The sequence below is a fragment of the Oncorhynchus keta genome, unplaced genomic scaffold (assembly GCF_023373465.1).
Source record: "Oncorhynchus keta strain PuntledgeMale-10-30-2019 unplaced genomic scaffold, Oket_V2 Un_scaffold_3664_pilon_pilon, whole genome shotgun sequence".
NCBI classification, from domain to species: domain Eukaryota; kingdom Metazoa; phylum Chordata; class Actinopteri; order Salmoniformes; family Salmonidae; genus Oncorhynchus; species Oncorhynchus keta.
Window position 1 is genome coordinate 376,470 of NW_026290923.1, and position 12,021 is coordinate 388,490.

The 12,021-nt window shown below is 32.9% G+C and overlaps 1 protein-coding gene across 1 annotated transcript in view; it reads left to right on the forward strand.

Moving 5' to 3' along the window:
* Nucleotides 1–12,021, forward strand: part of polq (polymerase (DNA directed), theta) — a 137,447-nt gene that overhangs the window by 120,305 nt on the left and 5,121 nt on the right. The gene's annotated exons all lie outside the window — the stretch shown is intronic.

Genomic DNA, 12,021 nt, shown 5'->3' on the forward strand with positions numbered 1-12,021 from the left:
CAATCACACTGTATGGTAGGGTATATATACAATCACACTGCATGGTAGGGTATATATACAATCACACTGTATGGCAGGGTATATATACAATCACACTGTATGGCAGGGTATATATACAATCACACTGTATATATACAATCACACTGTATATATACAATCACACTGTATGGTAGGGTATATATACAATCACACTGCATGGTAGGGTATATATACAATCACACTGTATGGCAGGGTATATATACAATCACACTGTATATATACAATCACACTGTATGGCAGGGTATATATACAATCACACTGTATATATACAATCACACTGTATATATACAATCACACTGTATGGCAGGGTATATATACAATCACACTGTATGGTAGGGTATATATACAATCACACTGTATGGCAGGGTATATATACAATCACACTGTATGGTAGGGTATATATACAATCACACTGTATGGTAGGGTATATATACAATCACACTGTATGGTAGGGTATATATACAATCACACTGTATGGCAGGGTATATATACATCACACTGTATGGTAGGGTATATATACAATCACACTGTATGGCAGGGTATATATACAATCACACTGTATGGCAGGGTTTATATACAATCACACTGTATGGCAGGGTATATATACAATCACACTGTATGGCAGGGTATATATACAATCACACTGTATGGCAGGGTATATATACAATCACACTGTATGGCAGGGTTTATATACAATCACACTGTATGGTAGGGTATATATACAATCACACTGTATGGTAGGGTATATATACAATCACACTGTATGGCAGGGTATATATAGAATCACACTGTATGGCAGGGTATATATAGAATCACACTGTATGGTAGGGTTTATATACAATCACACTGTATGGTAGGGTATATATACAATCACACTGTATGGTAGGGTATATATACAATCACACTGTATGGTAGGGTATATATACAATCACACTGTATGGTAGGGTATATATACAATCACACTGTATGGCAGGGTATATATACAATCACACTGTATATATACAATCACATTGTATGGTAGGGTATATATACAATCACACTGTATGGCAGGGTATATATACAATCACACTGTATATATACAATCACACTGTATGGTAGGGTATATATATATACAATCACACTGTATGGCAGGGTATATATACAATCACACTGTATATATACAATCACATTGTATGGTAGGGTATATATACAATCACACTGCATGGTAGGGTATATATACAATCACACTGTATGGTGGGGTATATATACAATCACACTGTATGGCAGGGTATATATACAATCACACTGTATGGCAGGGTATATATAGAATCACACTGCATGGTAGGGTATATATACAATCACACTGTATGGTAGGGTATATATACAATCACACTGTATGGTAGGGTATATATACAATCACACTGTATGGCAGGGTATATATACAATCACACTGTATGGCAGGGTATATATACAATCACACTGTATGGTAGGGTATATATACAATCACACTGTATGGCAGGGTATATATACAATCACACTGTATGGTAGGGTATATATACAATCACACTGTATGGCAGGGTATATATAGAATCACACTGCATGGCAGGGTATATATACAATCACACTGTATGGTAGGGTATATATACAATCACACTGTATGGTAGGGTATATATACAATCACACTGTATGGCAGGGTATATATACAATCACACTGTATGGCAGGGTATATATACAATCACACTGTATGGTAGGGTATATATACAATCACACTGTATGGTAGGGTATATATACAATCACACTGTATGGCAGGGTATATATACAATCACACTGTATGGTAGGGTATATATACAATCAAACTGTATGGCAGGGTATATATACAATCACACTGTATTGCAGGGTTTATATACAATCACACTGTATGGTAGGGTATATATACAATCACACTGTATGGTAGGGTATATATACAATCACACTGTATATATATACAATCACACTGTATGGCAGGGTATATATACAATCACACTGTATATATACAATCACACTGTATGGTAGGGTATATATACAATCACACTGTATGGCAGGGTATATATACAATCACACTGTATGGTAGGGTATATATACAATCACACTGTATGGTAGGGTATATATACAATCACACTGTATGGTAGGGTATATATACAATCACACTGTATGGCAGGGTATATATACAATCACACTGCATGGTAGGGTATATATACAATCACACTGTATGGTAGGGTATATATACAATCACACTGTATGGCAGGGTTTATATACAATCACACTGTATATATACAATCACACTGTATGGCAGGGTATATATACAATCACACTGTATATATACAATCACACTGTATATATACAATCACACTGTATGGCAGGGTATATATACAATCACACTGTATATATACAATCACACTGTATGGTAGGGTATATATACAATCACACTGTATGGTAGGGTATATATACAATCACACTGTATGGTAGGGTATATATACAATCACACTGTATGGTAGGGTATATATACAATCACACTGTATATATACAATCACATTGTATGGTAGGGTATATATACAATCACACTGTATGGCAGGGTATATATACAATCACACTGTATGGTAGGGTATATATACAATCACACTGTATGGCAGGGTATATATACAATCACACTGTATGGTAGGGTATATATACAATCACACTGTATGGTAGGGTATATATACAATCACACTGCATGGTAGGGTATATATACAATCACACTGTATGGTAGGGTATATATACAATCACACTGTATGGCAGGGTATATATACAATCACACTGTATGGCAGGGTATATATACAATCACACTGTATGGCAGGGTATATATACAATCACACTGTATGGTAGGGTATATATACAATCACACTGTATGGTAGGGTATATATACAATCACACTGTATGGTAGGGTATATATACAATCACACTGTATGGTAGGGTATATATACAATCACACTGTATGGTAGGGTATATATACAATCACACTGCATGGTAGGGTATATATACAATCACACTGTATGGCAGGGTATATATACAATCACACTGTATATATACAATCACACTGTATGGCAGGGTATATATACAATCACACTGTATGGTAGGGTATATATACAATCACACTGTATGGTAGGGTATATATACAATCACACTGTATATATACAATCACACTGTTTTGTAAAGAGTCATGACAGTGAGGGGTACATATTGATGTATATATTATATATTATAGAGAGTCGTGGTCATGACAGTGAGGGGTACATATTGATGTATATATTATATATTATATTGATGTATATAGAGTCATGACAGTGAGTGGGTATATATTATATATTATACATATTGATGTATATATTATATATTATAGAGAGTCATGACAGTGAGGGGTACATATTGATGATTTATATATTATATATTATAGAGAGTGAGGGTACATATTGATGTATATATTATATATTATGACAGTGAGGGGTACATATTGATGTATATATTATATATTATAGAGAGTCACTGGTCATGACAGTGAGGGGTACATATTGATGTATATATTATATATTATAGAGAGTCGTGGTCATGACAGTGAGTGAGGGGTACTGGTCATGACAGTGAGGGGTATTATATATTATATTGATGTATATATTATATATATATAGAGAGTCATATTGATGTATATATTATATATTATGGTCATGACAGTGAGGTGTACATATTGATGTATATATTATATATTATAGAGAGTCGTGGTCATGATGTATATATTATATATTATATTATAGTAGTGATGTATATATTATAGAGAGGTACATATTGATGTATATATTATAGAGAGTCATGACAGTGAGGGGTACATATTGATGTATATATTATATATTATAGAGAGTCATGACAGTGAGGGGTACATATTGATGTATATATTATATATTATAGAGTGAGGGTACATATTGATGTATATATTATATATTATGGTCATGACAGTGAGGGGTACATATTGATGTATATATTATATACATATTGAGGGGTGTATATTGATTATATATTATAGAGAGGGGTACATATTGATGTGGTCATAGTGAGGGGTACATATTGATGTATATATTATATATTATAGAGAGTCGTGGTCATGACAGTGAGGGGTACATATTGATGTATATATTATTATAGAGGGGAGATGTATATATTATATATTATGGTCATGACAGTGAGGGGTACATATTGATGTATATATTATATATATAGTCGTGGTCATAGTGAGATATTGATGTATATATTATATATTATGGTCATGACAGTGAGGGGTACATATTGATGTATATATTATATATTATAGAGAGTCATCAGTGACAGTGAGGGGTACATATTGATGTATATATTATATATTATAGAGAGTCGTGGTCATGACAGTGAGGGGTACATATTGATTTATATATTATATCATGACAGTGAGGGGTACATATTGATGTATATATATATTATAGAGAGCCCTGGTCATGACAGTGAGGGGTACATATTGATTTATATATTATAGAGATTGATGACAGTGAGGGGTACATATTATATTATATATTATAGAGAGAGTCATGACAGTGAGGGGTACATATTGATGTATATATTATATATTATAGAGAGTCGTGGTCATGACAGTGAGAGGTACATATTGATGTATATATTATATATTATAGAGAGTCATGACAGTGAGGGGTACATATTGATGTATATATTATATATTATAGAGAGTCATGACAGTGAGGGGTACATATTGATGTATATTATATATATATTATGAGGGGTACATATTGATGTATATATTATAGTGGTCATGACAGTGAGGGGTACATATTGATGTATATATTATATATTATAGAGAGTTGTGGTCATGACAGTGAGAGGTACATATTGATGTATATATTATAGAGAGTCGTGGTCATGACAGTGAGGGGTACATATTGATGTATATATTATATATTATAGAGAGTCGTGGTCATGACAGTGAGGGGTACATATTGATGTATATATATTATAGAAAGTTGCGGTCATGACAGTGAGGGGTACATATTGATGTATATATTATAGAGAGTTGTGGTCATGACAGTGAGGGGTACATATTGATGTATATATTATATATTATAGAGAGCCCTGGTCATGACAGTGAGGGGTACATATTGATGTATATTATTATAGAGAGTCGTGGTCATGACAGTGAGGGTACATATTGATGTATATATTATATATTATAGAGACTGGTCATGACAGTGAGGGGTACATATTATATATTATAGAGGGGTGACAGTGATACATATTGATGTATATATTATAGAGAGTCGTGGTCATGACAGTGAGGGTACATATTGATGTATATATTATAGAGAGTCATGACAGTGAGGGGTACATATTGATGTATATATTATATATTATAGAGTTGTGGTCATGACAGTGAGAGGTACATATTGATGTATATATTATAGAGAGTTGTGGTCATGACAGTGAGGGGTACATATTGATGTATATATTATATATTATAGAGTTGTGGTCATGACAGTGAGGGTACATATTGATGTATATATTATATATTATAGAGTTGTGGTCATGACAGTGAGAGGTACATATTGATGTATATATTATAGAGAGTCGTGGTCATGACAGTGAGGGGTACATATTGATGTATATATTATATATTATAGAGAGTCATGACAGTGAGGGGTACATATTGATGTATATATTATATATTATAGAGAGTCATGACAGTGAGGGGTACATATTGATGTATATATTATATATTATAGAGAGTCATGGCAGTGAGGGGTACATATTGATGTATATATTATATATTATAGAGAGTCGTGGTCATGACAGTGAGGGGTACATATTGATGTATATATTATATATTATAGAGAGTCATGACAGTGAGGGGTACATATTGATGTATATATTATATATTATAGAGAGTTGTGGTCATGACAGTGAGAGGTACATATTGATGTATATATTATATATTATAGAGAGTCATGACAGTGAGGGGTACATATTGATGTATATATTCTATATTATAGAGTTGTGGTCATGACAGTGAGAGGTACATATTGATGTATATATTATAGAGAGTTGTGGTCATGACAGTGAGGGGTACATATTGATGTACATATTATATATTATAGAGAGTCATGACAGTGAGGGGTACATATTGATGTATATATTATAGAGAGTCGTGGTCATGACAGTGAGGGGTACATATTGATGTATATATTATATATTATAGAGAGTCGTGGTCATGACAGTGAGGGGTACATATTGATGTATATATTATATATTATAGAGAGTCGTGGTCATGGCAGTGAGAGGTACATATTGATGTATATATTATAGAGAGTTGTGGTCATGACAGTGAGAGGTACATATTGATGTATATATTATATATTATAGAGAGTCGTGGTCATGACAGTGAGGGGTACATATTGATGTATATATTATAGAGAGTTGCGGTCATGACAGTGAGGGGTACATATTGATTTATATATTATAGAGAGTCGTGGTCATGACAGTGAGGGGTACATATTGATGTATATATTATATATTATAGAGAGTCATGACAGTGAGGGGTACATATTGATTTATATATTATAGAGAGTCGTGGTCATGACAGTGAGAGGTACATATTGATGTATATATTATATATCATAGAGAGTCATGACAGTGAGGGGTACATATTGATGTATATATTATATATTATAGAGAGTCGTGGTCATGACAGTGAGGGGTACATATTGATGTATATATTATATATTATAGAGAGTCGTGGTCATGACAGTGAGAGGTACATATTGATGTACATATTATATATTATAGAGAGTCATGACAGTGAGGGGTACATATTGATGTATATATTATATATTATAGAGAGTCGTGGTCATGGCAGTGAGAGGTACATATTGATGTATATATTATAGAGAGTTGTGGTCATGACAGTGAGAGGTACATATTGATTTATATATTATAGAGAGTCGTGGTCATGACAGTGAGGGGTACATATTGATGTATATATTATATATTATAGAGAGTCGTGGTCATGACAGTGAGGGGTACATATTGATGTATATATATTATAGAAAGTTGCGGTCATGACAGTGAGGGGTACATATTGATGTATATATTATAGAGAGTTGTGGTCATGACAGTGAGGGGTACATATTGATGTATATATTTTATATTATAGAGAGCCCTGGTCATGACAGTGAGGGGTACATATTGATGTATATATTATAGAGAGTCGTGGTCATGACAGTGAGGGGTACATATTGATGTATATATTATATATTATAGAGAGCACTGGTCATGACAGTGAGGGGTACATATTATATATTATAGAGAGCACTGGTCATGACAGTGAGGGGTACATATTGATGTATATATTATATATTATAGAGAGTCGTGGTCATGACAGTGAGGTGTACATATTGATGTATATATTATATATTATAGAGAGTCATGACAGTGAGGGGTACATATTGATGTATATATTATATATTATAGAGTTGTGGCCATGACAGTGAGAGGTACATATTGATGTATATATTATAGAGAGTTGTGGTCATGACAGTGAGGGGTACATATTGATGTATATATTATATATTATAGAGTTGTGGTCATGACAGTGAGAGGTACATATTGATGTATATATTATATATTATAGAGTTGTGGTCATGACAGTGAGAGGTACATATTGATGTATATATTATAGAGAGTTGTGGTCATGACAGTGAGGGGTACATATTGATGTATATATTATATATTATAGAGAGTCATGACAGTGAGGGGTACATATTGATGTATATATTATATATTATAGAGAGTCGTGGTCATGACAGTGAGGGGTACATATTGATGTATATATTATATATTATAGAGAGTCATGGCAGTGAGGGGTACATATTGATGTATATATTATATATTATAGAGAGTCGTGGTCATGACAGTGAGGGGTACATATTGATGTATATATTATATATTATAGAGAGTCATGACAGTGAGGGGTACATATTGATGTATATATTATATATTATAGAGAGTCGTGGTCATGACAGTGAGGGGTACATATTGATTTATATATTATAGAGAGTCATGACAGTGAGGGGTACATATTGATGTATATATTATATATTATAGAGTTGTGGTCATGACAGTGAGAGGTACATATTGATGTATATATTATAGAGAGTTGTGGTCATGACAGTGAGGGGTACATATTGATGTACATATTATATATTATAGAGAGTCATGACAGTGAGGGGTACATATTGATGTATATATTATATATTATAGAGAGTCGTGGTCATGACAGTGAGGGGTACATATTGATGTATATATTATATATTATAGAGAGTCGTGGTCATGACAGTGAGGGGTACATATTGATGTATATATTATATATTATAGAGAGTCGTGGTCATGGCAGTGAGAGGTACATATTGATGTATATATTATAGAGAGTTGTGGTCATGACAGTGAGAGGTACATATTGATGTATATATTATATATTATAGAGAGTCGTGGTCATGACAGTGAGGGGTACATATTGATGTATATATTATAGAGAGTTGCGGTCATGACAGTGAGGGGTACATATTGATTTATATATTATAGAGAGTTGTGGTCATGACAGTGAGGGGTACATATTGATGTATATATTTTATATTATAGAGAGCCCTGGTCATGACAGTGAGGGGTACATATTGATTTATATATTATAGAGAGTTGTGGTCATGACAGTGAGGGGTACATATTGATGTATATATTATATATTATAGAGAGTCATGACAGTGAGGGGTACATATTGATGTATATATTATATATTATAGAGTCATGACAGTGAGGGGTACATATTGATGTATATATTATATATCATAGAGAGTCATGACAGTGAGGGGTACATATTGATGTATATATTATATATTATAGAGTCATGACAGTGAGGGGTACATATTGATGTATATATTATATATTATAGAGAGTCATGACAGTGAGGGGTACATATTGATTTATATATTATAGAGAGTCGTGGTCATGACAGTGAGGGGTACATATTGATGTATATATTATATATTATAGAGTCATGACAGTGAGGGGTACATATTGATGTATATATTATATATTATAGAGAGTCATGACAGTGAGGGGTACATATTGATTTATATATTATAGAGAGTCGTGGTCATGACAGTGAGGGGTACATATTGATGTATATATTATATATCATAGAGAGTCATGACAGTGAGGGGTACATATTGATGTATATATTATATATTATAAAGAGTCGTGGTCATGACAGTGAGGGGTACATATTGATGTATATATTATATATTATAGAGTCATGACAGTGAGGGGTACATATTGATGTATATATTATATATTATAGAGTCATGACAGTGAGGGGTACATATTGATGTATATATTATATATTATAGAGAGTCATGACAGTGAGGGGTACATATTGATTTATATATTATAGAGAGTCGTGGTCATGACAGTGAGGGGTACATATTGATGTATATATTATATATCATAGAGAGTCATGACAGTGAGGGGTACATATTGATGTATATATTATATATTATAGAGAGTCGTGGTCATGACAGTGAGGGGTACATATTGATGTATATATTATATATTATAGAGAGTCGTGGTCATGACAGTGAGAGGTACATATTGATGTACATATTATATATTATAGAGAGTCATGACAGTGAGGGGTACATATTGATGTATATATTATATATTATAGAGAGTCGTGGTCATGGCAGTGAGAGGTACATATTGATGTATATATTATAGAGAGTTGTGGTCATGACAGTGAGAGGTACATATTGATTTATATATTATAGAGAGTCGTGGTCATGACAGTGAGGGGTACATATTGATGTATATATTATATATTATAGAGAGTCGTGGTCATGACAGTGAGGGGTACATATTGATGTATATATATTATAGAAAGTTGCGGTCATGACAGTGAGGGGTACATATTGATGTATATATTATAGAGAGTTGTGGTCATGACAGTGAGGGGTACATATTGATGTATATATTTTATATTATAGAGAGCCCTGGTCATGACAGTGAGGGGTAGATATTGATGTATATATTATATATTATAGAGAGTCGTGGTCATGACAGTGAGGGGTACATATTGATGTATATATTATAGAGAGTTGTGGTCATGACAGTGAGGGGTACATATTGATGTATATATTTTATATTATAGAGAGCCCTGGTCATGACAGTGAGGGGTAGATATTGATGTATATATTATATATTATAGAGAGCACTGGTCATGACAGTGAGGGGTACATATTATATATTATAGAGAGCACTGGTCATGACAGTGAGGGGTACATATTGATGTATATATTATATATTATAGAGAGTCGTGGTCATGACAGTGAGGTGTACATATTGATGTATATATTATATATTATAGAGAGTCATGGCAGTGAGGGGTACATATTGATGTATATATTATATATTATAGAGTTGTGGTCATGACAGTGAGAGGTACATATTGATGTATATATTATAGAGAGTTGTGGTCATGACAGTGAGGGGTACATATTGATGTATATATTATATATTATAGAGTTGTGGTCATGACAGTGAGAGGTACATATTGATGTATATATTATATATTATAGAGTTGTGGTCATGACAGTGAGAGGTACATATTGATGTATATATTATAGAGAGTTGTGGTCATGACAGTGAGGGGTACATATTGATGTATATATTATATATTATAGAGAGTCATGACAGTGAGGGGTACATATTGATGTATATATTATATATTATAGAGAGTCGTGGTCATGACAGTGAGGGGTACATATTGATGTATATATTATATATTATAGAGAGTCATGACAGTGAGGGGTACATATTGATGTATATATTATATATTATAGAGTTGTGGTCATGACAGTGAGAGGTACATATTGATGTATATATTATAGAGAGTTGTGGTCATGACAGTGAGGGGTACATATTGATGTATATATTATATATTATAGAGAGTCGTGGTAGTGAGGGGTACATATTGATGTATATATTATATATTATAGAGAGTCGTGACAGTGAGGGGTACATATTGATGTATATATTATATATTATAGAGAGTCGTGGTCATGGCAGTGAGGGGTACATATTGATGTATATATTATATATTATAGAGAGTCATGGCAGTGAGGGGTACATATTGATGTATATATTATATATTATAGAGAGTCGTGACAGTGAGGGGTACATATTGATGTATATATTATATATTATAGAGAGTCGTGGTCATGGCAGTGAGGGGTACATATTGATGTATATATTATATATTATAGAGAGTCGTGACAGTGAGGGGTACATATTGATGTATATATTATATATTATAGAGAGTCGTGGTCATGACAGTGAGGGGTACATATTGATGTATATATTATATATTATAGAGAGTCATGACAGTGAGGGGTACATATTGATGTATATATTATAGAGAGTCGTGGCAGTGAGAGGTACATATTGATGTATATATTATATATTATAGAGAGTCATGACAGTGAGGGGTACATATTGATGTATATATTATATATTATAGAGTTGTGGTCATGACAGTGAGAGGTACATATTGATGTATATATTATAGAGAGTTGTGGTCATGACAGTGAGGGGTACATATTGATGTATATATTATATATTATAGAGAGTCGTGGTAGTGAGGGGTACATATTGATGTATATATTATATATTATAGAGTTGTGGTCATGACAGTGAGAGGTACATATTGATGTATATATTATAGAGAGTTGTGGTCATGACAGTGAGAGGTACATATTGATGTATATATTATAGAGAGTTGTGGTCATGACAGTGAGGGGTACATATTGATGTATATATTATATATTATAGAGAGTCATGACAGTGAGGGGTACA